A 19,222-nucleotide genomic window follows, 5' to 3' on the forward strand; every position below is an offset into this window, starting at 1 on the left:
CTGAATGCTCCTGCCATGATAGGTACAGATTCCCAGGATTCAAGTCCCATAAATGTAGAGGAGAAATCACTTCTAAATCGGAACTTGCTGACTAGAGTGCTCAGGAAGCAGTATGTTATGTACTTCAGTATTTTTACAACCTTAAAAATTTAAAGGATAGGCACTCTTACCACCCCGATTTTAAAGAGTTAGGCTGTGATTTGGAGCAAAGACCCTTATAGATCATGCAGTTAAAAGCAGTTCACAGGTTCCTCGACTAACAGTGGAGTTACATCACAAGACACCTGTTGTCAGATGAAGGTATTAAAGTAAAACATGCATTTGGACACCTCCTGACATCGCAGTCCATCATGGCAGTGCTGGCTGCTGACCCTTGTGCTGGCCTTGTTGAGGGAGCTGTGGCTCACTACCCAACACCCGAGGGTGTCACACCACAGGCCACCAGCCTGGTAAAATGGGGATGTTCCAGTCCAGAGGTGGTGCTGATGGAGTGTTTTGGACAGGAGGTTGAAGGTTGTGAGCTGCACCAGGGTGATCGAGGAACCACCTGCGAGGTCCACTGTCCTATCCTCTGCCCCTCAGAACTCCAGTGGACCACAATGACAATTACGAAGGTTCCTGTCAGAGCCGTCGCCTTTGAATATGACTTCCCCCTTAGTTTTGTGAGTTTAGGGTTAAAAATTGCTATCGAGTGGTTTGAGAAGCCTTACTTCAGATATGGAGAAAAGCTGGTTACAGTAAGATAGGCCACAGTTCTGAGTTCCCAGGATATCTACGTACATACAAATGACTTCTAAAATAAGTTCAGCCTTAAAACTATAGAATTATCTAAGAATATATACTCCTGGTCTTTCACCTTGGTGCTGATCTGGACACAATTTTATTTATCAGTTGTCTTTCCCAGAGGGCCAGATTAGGGAACTTCCTGGTGTTGACACATGTCATACACTGTACCTATGTAGGTGGGGACCAGCCACTTCCTGGTGTGTTGACACATCAAACACTGTAGTCATGTAGGAACTAGCTCATTCAACTTAAAATGAGCAAAATACAGCATTTCCTGATCAACTTCTGTGGGGCAGTTTCTTGACAGAACATACTAGATTGTTTTGGTTCTAGGGACTGTGGTCTGATGCATGTGGCTCTTGGGTACTGACCAGAAAGCAGAACATCTCCAACATCCCAGGATGTTCTCCACTCGGCATTCACAGTAGGTTTAAAGCCATGGGCTGAACGGTTCAAAACGCGTCTCTGGGTTGAGTGACTTGAGAAAATAGAAATGAGTAAGAACTTGTTAATTCGTCAACATTGCCTCTGTCAGATGAATCATGTCGGCATGACTTTGCAGTTTTAATCCCAAGAATATCATGAACCAAAGCACATGCATGGGCCTAATTTGTAATGATTTATGATTTTGGGATTTCGGGGTGGTATGAAATCGGTATAAATCCAACAAATCCAATAAATGGCATGTGATACTCAATAGTTTAGCATAAGACAGGCTTTGCATTTGACTTTGTGCATCTGTGGGCTGCTGTGTTGGGAGCACATCTGAGTGTCTGGGCCAGGCTTTGCTGTTCGTAGGTTACATGGGTTCAACACCTGACTTGCCACTCTAGCACAAGTTGAGGGACAGATGCATGTTACTGGTCAACACAGAAGATTCACTGTCTTAGACAAAGTCCTTATTCTGCTTCACACATTGGAACCTCTCAAAAGCATGGCCAGAAAAAGGAAAAAATGCTTTTCTTCCCCCTTGAAAACAAGCCACGGGAAGAGTGTAATACATACATACCGATTCTAGAAACTCACTTCCTAGGAGCTGTGAAACACGTTCATTTCTGGATATTAAATATAAAATGTAAACTCACAACATTGGCCCAGGGAACAAATGTGATCCAGAAATACAAAGTGTAGAAACGGAAAGCCAAATGCATGTGCCCCATCCATGTTGCTCCTGGTGGCAGCGGGCGTGGTGGGGCCTGGATGTGGGCCTCGGAGGATGACCGTGCAGCCTGGTTCTCAGTGTGAAGGGCTTTCTTCTGATGCAGACTTTCTCATCACAGCATCCAGGACAGCAGACAATGGATGAAGAGACTAATGCCTTAAAATTAGATAAAGATGATGAAATTGAGGACCACACAAATAGAGGGGTGGCTTCTGTGGTCATAAATATCTTGAGACGGGCATCTTTGCAGGAAAAAAAAAATGGAAGTAGCACTCCCTACCCACCCTTAATAGAAGTAGTAGAATCTGTTATTAATACATTCATCTGGAAAACTTGTAAAACTGAATGAAGAATTTTGCCCCAAACTCCATCACCTAGCAACAGCAGGACATGAGAGATTGACTTTGATTTAGGAGAAAATTAGAAGTCAGAATCCAACCCTCTAGAGTTAGTGGTAGTTTCTTATGTTAGCTGTAGTATAGTCTGTTGTCTCGCTGTCATTTTTTGGTATGTGTTGCTCAAAGCTCTGATGATGTGCAGATGGCACACTTAGAGGGGATAATTGGAGCCTGTTTCATAAAGACTATTTGTAAAGCATTTAACAGTAAACAATTCAGTCTCCTAGGGGGAGTACCAGCTGGACAAGGGTTGATGGCTGTTCCCAGGATCCACTGAGGAAAGCAGCTGCAGGAGAGTGGCCACCCAGTGAGGGGGGTGGTCCTAGCAGAAGAGGTCAGTATGTGCCAAAACCAAGAGAAAACAGAGGCTGCCAGGGGAATTAAGGCCACTCTAACTTTCTCTGATCTTAGATCTGCCCCCTGCAATGGGCTAAACTACGTCACCCCCAAGTTTGTATGTTGAGTTCTAGCCTTGGAGACCTAAGAATGACGGTCTCTCTCTTCAAAAAGAGGTGATTAAAGTGAGGTCATTATGGTGAGCCTTCATCTGATGTGACTGGTACCCTTGTAAGAAGAGATTGGAATTCTGTGCACACAGAGGGAGACCATGCAGAGATGGGGCATGGCCAACTGCAAGCCAAGGAGACAGTCCTCAGGAACAGCAATGCTTCCAACCAGTTGACTGTAGAATTTTGGCCTCCAATATTGAGAAAATAAGTTCAAACTGCTCATCTGCTGTACTTTGTTATAGCAGCTCATGCAAACTAATACCTCTTCCATTGCACACATCCAACCTGAAGTCTAAGGGGTGGGAACCAGGAGGTAGAAGTTGGCTTGCTCAGTGCCAGAGGAGGTAGAGAAGCTTGGGAGTCGATATGAAGAGGGAAGAGGAGCTTGGGCATATTCAAAGAGAAGCTTTATAGCTCTCAAGAGCATCAAGTGAGGTAGATAGTGGTGCTCAGAATGAAAACCCAGCCATCAGTAACTTAGGAAGAAAGCAGTCTTGAAGCATTATTTCCTAGCTACATTAAAGGAATATTTATTACCCCTCCTCAAATCAGAATAAAAATTCTGGAGAAAAATCTTAAATATTCTGAGCTCTTAGTTCTAAGTTTTTTTTCACTATAATCAGTATTAAAAAAAATCCTTCTTGACTGCTCAAAACTACATATTGCCTATAAAAGACCTTGTTCAAAAGACCTCATTCAAATTATCAGATACAGGAGTTGGGGAAGGTGTCTTTATAATATGAAACTATCTCAAACCCCAAATCCACAGCAGCACTTCTGTGCAGAGTAAGTGCCCTAAAGAAAATTCAAAGAATCTGTTCATGTCTTAGCACTGTTTTAAAGCACAAGGCTACAGCTCTGAGAATGAAAGTCCTCTTACTCCTGTGAAAACTATTATCAGCACATAAAACTTCTCAGATGTGTTTTTCATCCTTTAATTCACTTACGCAGGACTGAGAACATTCTCTGACACCTCAGAGTGCTCAGATAAGACATTAAATGATCCTCATTTTGTTCCCCTAACTGTAGGCTTAATAAAGATGTATCCCTGTGGGTGAGGTGGCTTAAGTCGTGCACCTTTCCTTGGTGTACAGCACTGTCAGGACCTCCTACCCTCTCCAAGCGCTCTCCCCTCCAGTGAGGGAAACGGACTGTCATGTCATGGCGACTTCGTTTTTGGTACTTGGGTTTGAACCCAGGGATGCCTAACCACTAAGCCACATCTCCACTCCGACTTTTTTCTTTAAAATCTCAACACTCGTTCTATTGGGGCCTTGCTAATTTGCTAAGGCTGGCTTTTGTGATCCTCCTGCCTCAGATTCCCGAGTTGCTGGGATTATAGGCGTGCCCCATGTGCCTGGCTCTTGGTGACTTTTCGACAGCAGCATGCTGTTCTCGGCTTGATAGGCCAGGTGAAGGAGGTTTGGCTCTTCTCACCTGGTAACAGCACAGTTCATCTATTTCCACGTCTGAAATACACCTGGAAGAGGTGCAGAGGAGACCTCGTGGGCCATGAACACTTGCTGACAGAAGCTGAGAACACACTCTATCTGGAGTTGTGGGTGTCTGGCCCAGTCTCTGTTCTAACTGCACAAATCAGCCAAAAGCCTTGATTCAGGAATGGAGTCATGGTTCTGATGGACTCACTCTCCTGGTGGAAGAGGAGCCACTGAACAAATCGGGGGATGGGCTTGTATAGTTTGTGGGTGATCCAGTGAGCATGTCAGTTGGGGCGCTCAGAAATCTGGGTGTTTGGGCTGGGGTTCAATGGTCAGCACCTGGAGAGGAGGTACCTCGGGAGACTCTAGTGTTGACTAGAGACTAATTCTCGGCTCGATGAAACACTTTCTCTCCACCTGTGGCCAGTGTTTGAAAAGGATTTATCTATGGCTTTCTCTCACTCCCTTTCCCAGGCCACACTGTCTAGGGGCTCTTTCTATATCCAATATCAATAATGCTGCAGGCTTTCATTTACAGGAATTCTCTGCAGAGCTACTGGCGATATTCCTAATGTTCCAACAGTTCATGTATGAAGTATGTGCAGTTCCGTCAACATGCCTGTTAACTAGAAACGTCACTGTACACCTGAACCAATGGTATACACCTGAGCTGAGGTTCTATCAGAGTGACTTGGGTATTGACGCACATTTTACTTTAAACTCGGCTTTAAGGAACTAATCAGAAATTGTTACGTAGCTGCAACAAAAAGCAATCTGAATAGCAAACCAGAAACTGCTTAAAGCCCCCCTCCTCTCTTCATAATCGGTGTCTTCCCTTTCTACCTGAGGGAGCGGGTCCTGAGCCAGCATCTTCAGGTAAGGCTCAGAGCAGGGTGGGAAGGTGGCATCCTCCTCGGGATGCTCCAGGTAGAGCTGTCTTGGTTGAACTGTAGCAGCTCCCCCACATAATGGTTCAGAAAACAAACATTGAAGAACAAAGCATAGGTTTCTTTGAAACATTCTTTTACTAAGAAGGCATGGGTCAGGGCCTCTAAGGAAGGCTTTACCTACCTGGATGGAAAACATAATGAGGGAGACTAGAGATGGTTGGCACTCAACCTGGGAACTGGTCTCCCCTGTGGGCTTGGATGTGGGATGATATGGAGACACCCCTGGGGGAGGAGCTCATTAGCAAGTCAATTCCCAGAAGCTTGTGAAGAGTGGAGGACAGCACCACGGGAAGGCTGAGCGTTTTCTGACACAGCTTTCATCCCTGTTCAAGGTCTCAAGATTAGAGGGCAATACCAGGGGCCAGATCACCTCTCAATCTCCTTAGCCTCTTACTGCCCTCAATACCATTTTGATCTACATTTTTACAAAGCAACAGCAAACACTGTAAAATGCAAGTCAAACTCAGAAGGACTTGGAAGTGTTAACAAGCCAGGAAGTTTCCCAAGTCGGGAATCTGGAGCAGAGTTTTGCTCCTGTGGAATTTCTCGCCTCCCTCCCTCTGGTCTGATAAGCCAGTGCGAAGGCACTTTGTCTTCCTTCCACAGCTCTGGCCATTCCTGTGGGCGTCATGATGTCCAGGGGTTATGGTTGACAATGGAGACTATTCAGTGTCAGAAATGCTCTGTAAAGTTTTGGAACTGGAGTGTGGGTACTAAACTTACAATTAACAGGGAATTGGCAACTATTTTTTCCTGTAGTACTAGGCACACTTACATTTGAAATTTCTTTCAAATGCTTTAAATTCTCAGCACAAGAGAAAAAGCCAACCTCATACTTCAATGACTTTAATGAAAAGTACCTTTAGAAAGGTCTCATTGTCTTAGTAAATTGTGCTGGGAACATTAGTGGTGTACCATTTCTTCTAGAAGCTGAGAGCACCATCAGTCAAGTGTAGCTAAGCTTTAAAACACTGCTCTGATTCTGCTCAATGTCACATAGGAGTCTTAACTCCTGTAGAAAAGGTGCGGGCAGGAGCCATGCTGATTTAAGGAGGTGAATGGTCAGCTGAGGGCCCCCCACAGTGACTGGACCTGTGGCTCAGTTCTCTTCTCACAAATTGGTTTTAAGCTGTATGCTGTCTAAGGTGCCTTCTGTTACCATCGCAATGTAAACATGGTCCCTTTCCAAAATAACTTAAGTGTGAGTTTAAGAGATCACCAGCCCCCTCTTCTCTCCCTTCTCCTACCCAGCTTCGGGCTTGGGGTCAGGGGACTGAGTACTGCAAAGTGTAAGACTGGCGTGACTGGAAGAGAGGTTACCAGGTAGAAAAGAAACTGAGTCTTTTTATTTATTTTTGATTTTTATTGTTGGTTGTTCAAAACATTACATAGTTCTTGATATATCATATTTCACATTCTGATTCAAGTGGGTTATGAACTCCCAAACCGATGTGATTCTGCAGTACTGAGTCTTAAAGCTCTGATTTTTGGACACCTGCCTCTCAATTCTGCTTGTCCTTTGCTGCTTTCTGTGTTATGAATAGATTTGGACTCTTTGCCTAGCTCACTCCCACCATCTTTCTCAATCCTCCCCAGCCTTTTTAATTTCTATCTTTGTCTTTTTATTCTAGTTACACATGACAGAGTGCATTTTGACAGAGTATGGCTGTCATTTCTCTGTCTGCATATGACGTAGAATCTCACCAGTTGTGTAGTAATATTCACACAGGGTAATGGCGTTGGATTCAGTCCATCATTCCTACCCCCTACTCCCTCCCTTCACGCCCCTCTATCTAAAGTGCATCTGTTCTTCCCTCGGCCCCTTTCCCTTATTGTAAATTGGCACCCACACACTAGAGGACACTGGGCCTTTGGTTCTTCGGGATTGACTGACTTCACTTGGCATCTTCTTCAGCTCCATTCGTTTACAGATGAATGTCGTCATTCCATTCTTCAAAGCAGAGTGATATTCCATTTTGTGTACATGCCACATTTTCTTTATCCATCTGTTCTAGGGCATGTAGGCTGGTTCCATGTAGGTAGATTGTGAATTGAGCTGTTATAAAAACTGATGTGTCTGCTTTACTGTCATATGGTGATATTAAATCCTTTGGTATAAACTGAGGAGTGGGATACCTAGGTTAAATGGTGGTTCCATTCCATGTTTGCTGAGGAATAGCCAATATTGCAAGTAGTCTTCAGTTCCCCCAGCAATGTTCAAGCGCCTTTCCCCCACATCCTCGCCAGTGATTACTACTGCTGGTATTCTTGATAACTATCAACCTGACTGGAATGAGATGAAATCTCAGTACTTTTTATTTGCATTTCTCTAATTGCTGCAGATGTTGAATACTTTCATATTTGATTGTATTTCTTTGAAGTGTCTGTTCAGCTCCTTGGCCCATTCATTGAGTTATTTGGTTTGGGGATTTTAAGTTTGAGTTCTTCATATATCCTGGAGATTAATGCTCTGAGATGGGTGTGGTAAAGATTCTTTCCTGTAGGCTCTCATGTTTCCTTGACCGAGAAGCTTTTTAGTTTGAATCTGACCCATTTATTGACTTTTTTTTTTTTACTTGTGCTTTAGGAGTCTGGTTAAGGAAGTCAGTTCTTAGGCTGACATGGTAGAGCTGGGACTACTTTTTCTTCTATTAGGCACAGGGCCTCTGCTCTAGTGCCTAAATCTTTGATCCACTTTGAGCTAATTTTTTGTGCAGGGTGAGGTTTTCATTTTGTACATGTGGATTTTCAGTTCTCCCAGTACCATTTTTTGAACAGGCTGTCTTTCCTCCACTGTTTTTGGCGCTGTTGTCTAGTATGAGAACTGCACTTATGTGGGTTTGTCTCTGTGTCCTCTATTCTGTTCTGTTAGTCTGTCTGTTTTGGTGCCAATACCATGCTGTTTTTGTTACTATTGCTCTGTAGTACAGTTTAAGGTCTGGTTTTGTGATGTCTCCTGCTTCACTCTTCTTGCTGAGGATTGCTTTGGCTATTCTGGGTCTCTTATTTTTTCCAAATGAAGTTCATGATTTTTTTTCTATTTCTATAAAGAATATTATTAGGATTTTAATAGGAATTGCATTAAATCTATATGCCTTTCTAAGTTTGAGAGATTTTAGTGTTCTGTAGTCTTCATTGTAGAGGTCTTTCACCTCTTTTGTTTTTCAAATATTTTTTTGAAGCTATCTATTGTAAATAGGTGGTTTCCCTTATTCAGTGGAATCATGACTGAATAAGCATGTGTTTTTATGGGTGTTATTTTAGTTGGCTACTTTGCTGAATGTTCCATTTTTAACCATTCCTTCAGTGTTGGACACATAAGTGGTTATAAGTAACACTCAGTATATCTATGAAGGTATATATGCATGCCTTTAACACCTACTTATACATTTTTAAAAACTTAATGATTATGATCAAAGAATGAATTGCCATAGTTTTTTTTTTCCAGTAAAAGTTCTGTTGATTCCCACATCTATCAATAGGTCATAATTATGCTTAAATACCACTTTCCCCAGCTTTAGGACACCATGATTTATGACATTTCAAAAATACACTTTTGTTTCGGTTGATATTTTTCACATGTTCATAAGGAGGTGGTTGTTGATGCAGAGTGTTTTCATTCTGTTTCATTACATTTAAAATCTTGATCACTTTCCAGAACAGTTCATTTCAGCTCAGTCACTAAATACAGTGACTGACTTGCAAAGTCCTCAGGAGAAGATGATGTTGGTTAAACTTCTGAAACTCCCCAGAATGTGAGGTACTTGGTGTCTTTGTTTAAAATGAGCGATGAAATAGGTCCCCAAAGACCAACTGACTCACCAAATGTGGACAGTATGACCTTCAGCTTCCTGGGGTAAGACCTCAAGTCTTGAGGCAGAGGAGAAAGCTTGGCTCCTGTAACCTCACTCCAACAGAAGATGAGCACACAATATTGAACACCATTCATGAAGACTTAGTCACAGTATTGCTACAGGGAAAAAATGCTGCAAAACACTTAAAAAAAAAAATTGCATTCCAAAAACTCCAGAGCAACGTTTGGAAAACATACAGCATCAATAGGGTGCTTGTTGTGATCTGTATCATATTTCTTGAACGCTTTGACTCAGCTTGGAAATGTAGCTGGTAGCTTCATGCTCTTGAGAAAAGAGAACAACAAAGAAGGTGGGGGAGACCTGCCAAACAGAAGAGCACATCACCCAGCTTCCAGGCTCTTGGGTGGATCAGGCCACTCAGCTGGCCCTGGGGTACTTAAAGAGGAGGAGGAAACACTGAGTTGAACTCATCCTGCATGAATTTCTCAGTGTTGACAGCCACAGTGGGACGTTTTGACACATAAATGTCAGTGTTCACATGTTTCTATTTCATATGAAGGAATATTTTTAATTTTGAGCAAATACTTTATTCAGACCATGGTAAAGTATAATCAAATATTTGTGGTAAAAAATATCCATTTGTGGTGGTTTAGATCTTTGTCAACCAGATTCTTTTTTGGCCAGTGTTTTAAAAAGTATTCATTTTAACTAGGTATGAGACAGAGTGCATTGTCACTCATCGTACACAGTGGCAGCACAACTTTTCATTTCTTTGGTTGTACATGATGTAGCGTCACACCACATGTGCAGTCACACTTGTACCTAGGGTAATGATGTCCATCTCGTTCCACCATCTTTCCTGCCCCCATGACCCCTCCCCTCTTCCCTCCCCTTGGCCCAATCAGTTCCTCCATTTTTTCTGTGCCCCCTCACCCCCATCATGGATCAGCATTCACTTATTGGAGCACATTTGGCCTTGGGTTTCATGGGATTGGCTTACTTTGCTTAGCATGATATTCTGCAACTCCCTCCATTTTATCTGCAAATGCCACAATTTTACTTAATGTTGAGGTGATATTTCCTTGTGTATACATACCAGTTTCTTTATGCATTCACTATTGAAGGGCATCTAGGTTGGTTCCATTCACAGTTTAGCTACTGTGAATTGTGCTGCTATAAACATTGATGTGGCTGTGTCCCTGTAGTATGCTGATTTCAAGCCCTTTGGGTATAGACCAAGGAGAGAGGGATAGCTGGGTCAAATGGCGGTTCCGTTCCCAGTTTTCTAAGGAATCTTAGAATCTGATTCCCAGAGTGGTTGCACCAATTTGCAGTCCCACCAGCAATGTGTGTGTCTTTTGCCCCACATCCAAGCCAACAGTTATTGTTTGTATTCTTGATTACAGCCATCCTGACTGGTGTGAGATGAAATCTTGGAGAAGTTTTGATTTGCATTTCTCTAATTTCTAAAGATGTTGAACATATTTTTCATATTGTTCAATTGTATTTTTTGAAGTCTGTTCAGCTCCTTAGCCCACTTATTGACTGGGTTGTTTCTTGGTCAGTTTTTTGAGTTCTTTATGTATCCTGGAGATGAATGCTGTGGGTAGGTAGGCATGGGGTTGGGGCAAAAACTTTTAAAAATGTAGGCTCTCTTCACCTCCTTGGTCATTCCTTTGCTGAAGCATTTTTAGTTGAAATCCATCCCATTCTTGGATTGTTGGTTTTATATCTTGAACTTTAGGACTCCTGTTAAAGAAGTAGGGGCCTAATCCAACCCAATGAAGAATAGGGCCTTCTTCTTCCTCTACTAGGTTCAGGGTCTTCCAGTCTAATTCCCAGGTCCCTGATCAACTTTGAGTTGACATTTGTGCATTGTGAGAGATTTAGTGTCATTTTGCTGTGTGGGGATTTTCAGTTCTTCCAGCACCATTTGTTGAATAGGCTCTTTCCTCGAATGTATGTTTTTGGCTCCTTTGTCTAGTGTGAGATAACTGTATTTATGTGGGTGTGTCTCTGTGTCCTCTGTTCTGTACCATTGGTCTACAGGCCTATCTTGGTGCCAATACCATGCTGTTTTTGGTACTATAGCTCTGTAGTACAGTGTAAGGTCTGGTATTGGATACCTTTGGCTTCACTCTTCCTGATAAGGATTGCTTTGGCTATTAGGGGTCTCCTATTTTTCCAGATGAATTTCATGATTTTCTGTTGAGAGCCAAGGCCCAGTCAGAATGATGCCTGGCATTTGCCAGAGGGAATGTTTGAAAGGTGACACCAGTGAACTATGGAGATGATTTGAGTTAAGCTATATATAATTGCTGTGATGCTGGATTGACTGTATTGTATATTTGACTTTTACTGTTGGGCAATAGGGCGGCTCTTGCTGCCCCGGGTGCCCACTACTTTGGGATTCCTGGAGAGTTCACGTTGGTTGGGGAAGTGCGGAAGGAGGGATTTCCGGATGGTGGGGTTCCTGGAAGGGCTGAGTGGGTGGCGTTCACAGGAGTTCAGACAATAAAGGAGTTCCTGTTTTGAACCTACAAGTGCCTTGTGGCAGCTCGGTTATTTTGTGCCCAGCCAGACTGCGGCATTTTTCCTATTTCTATAAGGAATGATGACGGGATTTTAACTGGAATCACATGGAGTCTGTAGAGCACTTGGTAATACGGCCATTTTGACAGTCTCGACTATCCAAGATCATGGAAGATCTTTCCATCTTAGGTCTTCAGTTTCTTTAGTTTTCATCATAGAGGTCTTTCATCCCTTGTTGAATCCCAAGGGATGGGTGTCTGTGTTTTGAGGATACTATGGGGTATTTTTCCTAATTTCTTGGGATTCATCACTAATGTGTATAAATACATTTGATTTATGGATTTGACTTTTATATCCAACTGCTTTGCTGAACTCATTTTAAAAGTTTTCCAGTGGAGTTTTTTTGGATCCTTTAAGTAGAGGATCATGTTGTCAGCAAATAATAGTTTGAGTTCCTACTTGTACCCCTCATTTCTTTTGTCTAATGGCTCTGGCTAAGGTTTCAGGATCATGTTGGGACCATGTTGAATAGAAGTGATGAAAGAGGGCATCCCTGTTCCAGTTTTTAGGGGTAATCCTTCCAATTTCTCTCTGGTATGTTGGCCTTGGGTTTAGCATAGATGGCTTTTAAAATTTTGAGGTATGTTTCTATTATTCCTAGTTCTTCTAGGTTTTTTTAACATGAAAAGATGCTGTATTTTGTCACTCTTTCTCTGCATCAATTGATACAGTTCATCTCACCAATATACGTATAGAAACCAGTAAATATATTTCTTTATGTTGAACCAACCTTGTATCCCTGGAATGAACCCCACTTGATCATGGTGTACTACTTTTTAAAATGTCTTTCTATGCAATTTGCCAGAATTTTATTGAATTTTTGCCTCAATGTTCATCAGGGATATTGGTCTGAAATTTTCTTGGTGTCTGATTTTTGTATCAGGATAATACTAGCTTAATAGAGTGAGTCTGGAAGGGTTCCCTTCTTTCCTATTTTATGGAATAATTTGAGGAGTATTTGGTATTCTTTGTGGGTCTTGTAGAACTCGGCTATGAATCCGTCTGGTCCTGGGGTTCTCTTGGTAGGTTTTTAAAAAATTTTTTAAATTATACAGTACATTCTGTCATTAGTTTATATGTGTGGTAAGAATTGTAATGCAATTTTTCATCTGTATACAAAGTATGTTGGCACCAATTCGTGTCTTTATACATGTACTTTGGATAATGATGTCCATCACATTTCACCATGGTTGGAAGGCTTTTGATGGCATGTATGTCCTTGCTTAAAATCAATCAGTTTAAATTGTGTATATCCTCTTGACTGAGTTTGAGTTGATCATATGCCTCTAGAAATTTGTCAGTGTCTGATGTTTCCTATTTTACTGGAATATAAATTTTCAAAACAGTTAATTGTCTTCTGTATTTCAACAGTGTCTGCGATATTTTTCAACATGAATTTTAGTAATATTAGTAATTTAGTAATTGTCTCTCCTTCTCATTAGCGTGGCTAACTTTATTTTTTCAAAGAACCAGATTGTTAATTTTTTCATTTGTTTGAATTTCATTGATTTCAGCTCTAATTTTAATCACTTCCTGTCTTCCTCCACTTTTAGTGTGGATCTGTCCTTTGTCTAGGTCTCTGAGATGTAATGCCAGGCCGTTATTTGTGGCCTTTGTATTCCTTTAAGGAATGAACTCCATACAGTGAAATTTCCTCTCACCTTAGCGCTGCCTTCTTAGTGTCAGAGATTTTGATAAGTTGTATTGAGTTATTTACCTCCAAGAATTTTATCTCCTCCCTGATGTCTTCTGTTATCCATGTGTCATTCAGTAGTGTGCTATTTAGTCCCCAGATGTTGGAGTAGCTTCTATTGTTTTATCATTAATTTCTAATTTCATTCCATTGTGGCTTGACAAATGCAGGGTAGTATCTTTATTTTTTTTTGTACTTGCCAAGACTTGCTTTGTGGCATAATATATGGTCTATTTTAGAGAAGAATCCATGTGCTGCTATGAAAGTATATTTGCTTGTTGATGGATGGAATATTCTATATATGTCATGTCCAAATTACTGATTATACTATTGGGTTTTTTTTTTTTTTGAGTTCGATCTGTCCAGTGGTGAGGTGTATAGTCCCCCAGTATTGTGTTGTGGCCACTTTGGTTCTTGTGGTTGAGAAGGGTTTGTTTGACCTACATAGATGCCCCATTGTTTGGGGCATAGATACTTTATTTTTGTCTTGTTGCTGTACGGATCCTTTAAGCAGTATGAAATGTCCTTTACCCCTTTTCTCTAGCTTTGGTCTGAAGTGCACTTCATCTGAGGATGGAAACCTGCTTGTTTCCGAGGTCCATGTGAGTGGTGTGTCTTTCCCACCCTTTCACCTTCAGCCTGTGGATGTCTTTTCCTGTGAGATGAGTCTCTTGAAGGCAGCATATTGTTGGGTCTTCTTTTAATCCAATCTGTTGGTCTGTTTTTTAATTGAGTTCAGGCCATTCACTCAGGGTTATTGAGATGATTTTTAATCCTGGACATTTTGGTTTATTTTGGGTTTAACTTGGTTTCTCCTTTGACTAGCTTTCCTTTAAGACAGTTCACACCTTTGCTGATTTTTCATTGTTCTTCATTTCCTCCTCCTGGAATATTCTGCTGAGCATGTGCTGTGGGGCAGGCTTTCTCACTGTGAATTCTTTTAACCTTTGTTTATCATGAAAGGTTTTTATTTCATCAAACCTGAAGCTTAATTTTGCTGCATATAAGATTCTTGGTTAGCTTCCATTTTCTTTTAAAGGTTGGTATGTTCCACGATCTCTTGGCTTTGAGGGTTGAAAATCTGGGATATGAATTGATCTCCTCCTGTGTGACCTGATTCTTCTTGCAGCCTTTAAGATTCTATTATTGTGTGTGCCAGGCACTTTCATTATAATGTGCCTTGGTGTAGATCTGTTATTTTGTAACTTGGTGTCCCATAAGCCTCTTACATTTGATTTTTTTCCAATTCATCATATTTGGGAGACTTTGTATTTCATTGAAGGAGATTGTATATTCCTTTGTTTTGAATCTCTGCCTCCCTCTATCCCAATAAATCTTAGATTTGGTCTTTTGATGCTATCCCATAATTATTGGGTGATCTGTTCTTGGATTCTTACCGTCTTCACTGGGGGGTCAACTTTATTTTCAAGATTGTATTTTGTTTTTTTGTCTTGATCTGTTCTGTCTTCCAAGTGATCTCGTTTGTTGGTTATGCTTTCTTTTTTCTTAATTTCAAGGATTTCTGATTGGCTTTTTTTTTAAAGAACCTTGAAGTAATATTTTGCTACCTGTACTTATCTCTTTGTAACCAATGGTCACCTGTATTTGCTCACTCAGGTCATTCTTTAATTCACAGATCAATTTAATTATTCTGAGCTCATTTTGACACTTCATGAGCTGCACTGTCCATGGATTCTATTGTTATATTTTTTGGGGGGCATTTCCCTTCCTCGTGTTCTCAAGTCTCTCTTCCTTTCTTGTGGTGCAGGTATGAGGTCCTACAGTTTCTACCTTACAATCCTGTAGTGTCCCTGCAGATTATCTGAACCTCACCTTGGTTTTGGGCTGGTGTCCATGATAAACGCTACTGCAGCTAAATGTGGTGGCAGTAGCAGAGGTAACTCGAGACAGCAGTGGGGGGTCCCAAGGTGGCTGCAACCAAGCTCTGAGATGAGGCTGAGGGTGGGTTGCCTGTCTGGAGATGGAGCTGCCTTGAGGCCTATCTGTTGTCCCAAGGAGGGAAGCTAAGGCAAAGGCTGCAGTCCCAAGATGGAGAAGGGCTAGGCCTGGGCTCCAGTGTGGTCCTGCCAGTCGGTGGGGCAGTCTCGGGCCTCACGTTGGCCTGGGCTCCTGAGCAGGTTGGCGGGGAAGTCCTAGGTCTGGGCCTGGGCTCTGCATGTGGGTCTCTGGTCCAGTACTCATTCTTCATGAAAACCTGTGTCTATTTAATGAGTCCTAATAATGTGTCATTTTGTAAACACTTGTTAATTAGAATAAAAGTTGCTGTGATACCTGAATATATATGCTCTGACAGAAGAAAATAACAAAATCCTCCACATAATACAACCAAGTTCAAGGAAGGAATTGCTAATACAATGGAAGTTTCTTACAATGAATGTCCATGTAATCTTCAAATACAGCGAACTTCCCCTTTTCCACCACATCTTTACCAGCATCCACATATCACAACATTTGGCCTTTATTTTGGGGGGGATTGGCTTATTTCACTTAGTGAAATGATAGTCTCCAGTTACATCCCTTTACCAGTAAATGCCATAATTCCATTCTTCATGACTGAGTAATATTTTGTGTATCTGTGCCACACTGTCTTTACCCATTCATCTGTTGAAGGGCACCTAGGTTGGTTCCCTAACTAGCTATTGTGAGTTGAGCTGGTATGAACATTGGTGTGGCCTCTCACTACAGTATGCCGATTTTAAGTCCTCTGTGAATAAACCGAGGAGTGGGATAGCTGTCAAATGGTGGGTTCCATGTCTTCTGAAAAATCTTCATATAGCTTTCTATCAATGGTTACACCAATTTGTAGTTCTGCCAGCAATGTGCTTTTCTTACACTTGTATTCTTAATGATTGAGATTTCATCTCTCTCCAGTCAGAATGGCAATTTGATTTTAATTTCTCTAATCACTACAGATGTTGAATATTTTTATATATTTGTTGATTATATTCAGTGAAATGTCTAGGAGTTCCTTATCCCATTAACTGATGGGTTTATTTTTGGGGTATTGAGTTTTTTGAGTTCTTTATATCCTGGAGATGAATTCTCTGAGGTACAAGTGGCAAAGATTTCTTCCAACCTGTAGTGAGCACTGTTCTTAAGATTGGCTGGAAATTAGCAGCAAACTGTCGTATACAGCTGGAATCACATGATTCCTCTGGTTCCCCCTGGAGGAACTGCATCTTGGCCTGGAGGAAGGGAGATCAGAAGAACTGTTGGGTTTAGAGTCCTGGTTCTGTTCTCACTGGTCTCATTAGCCTCTTGTGGTCACTGGACTCTCCAGGCTGTGCAAAAGCTGTTTGGGAAACGTGACTACGGCTGTCTCGCTGGAGGCCTAGTTGTCCCATCTCACTGTGCTGTCCCTCAAAGTTGAGTGATGGGGGCATTAGGTTGAGTCTGACCAAAGTTCTTCACATCTTTTGTATGTGTATTTCATCTTTCTTCATCTTTCTCCTATTTTCAACAAAGAATCAGCTCATTTTCCTTTGAAACCTGCTTATTTGAAGCCTTTATCCATGTGGGTTTGAATAGCAAGAATTGCCTGAGGAAAGTTTCTCCTATTTTACTATCTGTGTGCAACAGGGTCTGAGCACCAACTCGAAGATTTTCCTGTGTCTCTTGGTGTCTTGTTCTTTCTATGGAGAATTCAAATGTAAATCTCCAGTGCCTTATGACAGAGATGAACATACCAGAAACAGCAATAGAACATAATGTTCTCAGTCACGCCTTGTTGATGTAGGTAACCAATTCTGGACTGAAGGCCAACCCCGGGTGACCCGCCACACTGGCAATAAGGGCCTACCCGAGGGAATCGGCACCAGGTAGATCACATCCGAGACCAGGCCATGGAGGTTGGAAGCCCACCCCAGTTAGGGAGCCCCAACCCGGAATGCCATGATGTCCACTTGCACGTCACCCTTTAATAAGACAGTGTCCTGGACTTTAGTAAAATGTGCTTCTCGTTTCAGATGTCTGCAAATAATCATAGCTTCATTTCCCTTGAGGCTTTCACGCTGGGGACAGGAAAACTACAGGTGGTTCCCAAGGGGAAAGTGAACCCGGGGACTTAAGAAACTGGGGTCCAGAGTTCAGTGGCCACAGCGAGCTGCAGGTCTGTCCTCTGAGACGTCCCTGTCTCCTCATCTAGGGAACCTCATCTAGATTCACCGGTAGCTGAAGACTCTCTAATGCTCCTGAATAGTCACTGGTTCTAGTGATTCCTTATGGTGTCAGAATTGGTTGACACCCGGGGGCGGGGGGGGGGGGGCATAAGGACAGACGTGCCTTAGAGGAAACCTGGGATTCCACCCCTTCTTACCTTGGCACTTAGCAGATATGCCCCCCACTGCCAGCTGTCCTGAGGAAGCTCCTGCCACCCAGATGGAGGCACAGAAAGGGCACTTGGACTTGGATAACTTCTCTCCTGCTGTGATGTTTCCTTGTGTACTTAATGCACCTAGAAATGGAATTAACAGATTTACTTTTCTTTAAAAACTACTCTTAATTATAAGATTTGCTTTGAAAAAGCATGAAGTTGTTTCTGTAGCTCATTCTTGGTGACATCACACATTTCCTGCAAACAGAAAAACAAATCTCCATAAAGATCTCCCTCGTTAAGCCCGATCAATTATAATAGAATCTCACCAGTTTAACTCTGAAAAATTTTTCTAAGTAAACTTGTATTCGTGTTTGATATTTACTATTCGTACAACTTGCAAGTGTCCGCAGATTTGTGGAGAATACGTAAATCGGAGATGATGAAAGAGTTGCTGTAGAAATCGGTCATTCCTTAAGCATGGGCCATACAATTGCTGAAACCCTCGCCCTTCGCAGAGATGGGGGTCATAGTCCTGAAGAGCCGAGCTCATTGCATTGCCAACCAGTGGAATATATAAATCCGTGAATCATAACATTGACTACCCGACCCATGTGGAATGAGCAAAGTTAAGTGTTTAAAGCAGTGGTGCGAGAGGACCAGCTGATTTCATGTTGCTCTCTAGGTGATGCAGTTCCGGCAGCAAGGCGGGCAGACTCGGGGGTTCACAGGCTGACTGCATTCCTCCATGTCCAATCCTCGGAGGCTTAGCTAGTTCCCAGAACATTCTTTAATTCTGGCCTTTTAAAAAGTTTGCTTTGTCCCCTCTGCAGCCTGTCTTGTTCTTTTCAACCACTCTCTCCCTTTGTTACAACTTCACTAAGTCAGGTTCTCATGATCATTGCGTAAGAGATGTCCGCTCCTCCAGGTAGGCGGAAGAAAGCCAACATTGCACGTTCAAGAGAAAAAGCCCACACTATTGTACCCCTTGTAGTTCCTTGACAAATATGAAGAATTCTCCAGTTTGCTGAATATACAGAAACATAAAAAGCCGACTGTTTCTGAATTTCTAACCACTGTTTTGTGTTTAAGGGTGTCAACTGGATCATGGGCTAAGGAAACCTGAAATTCCTGCTGGGATTGTTCAAAGCAGAATTGCAACATGCAGTCGAGTCGGTCGGTGTGCCAGGGCTTTGGAGGGACTGTGTTAGTGTTTCTGTATTTCAGTGGTGTGGACGTGAGGCTAGGTGCAAGCTCGCCTCAGGCTTCTTTAAAAACCTGGTTGATGGCCTAAATTGCGTTAATTGAAATTAGGTGTGTGTACATACTTCATACTGTGCAATATCAAACACTTCAGATCTTGAACTTTCTAAAGTTGGTGTTGAATAACGGGGCTTTTGCATACTTATTTATACCAGTCGTTACTGAATTTTGAACATGGTTGGCACAAAATTAGAAAACAATTTTAAAAGTGAAAAACAAATTTTACAAAGCTCTTCACATTGAGAATCATAGAACCAGAAATCCATCTGATGAAGGTGAAAA

Source organism: Urocitellus parryii, chromosome 10 (genome assembly GCF_045843805.1).
Source record: "Urocitellus parryii isolate mUroPar1 chromosome 10, mUroPar1.hap1, whole genome shotgun sequence".
Classification (NCBI taxonomy): domain Eukaryota; kingdom Metazoa; phylum Chordata; class Mammalia; order Rodentia; family Sciuridae; genus Urocitellus; species Urocitellus parryii.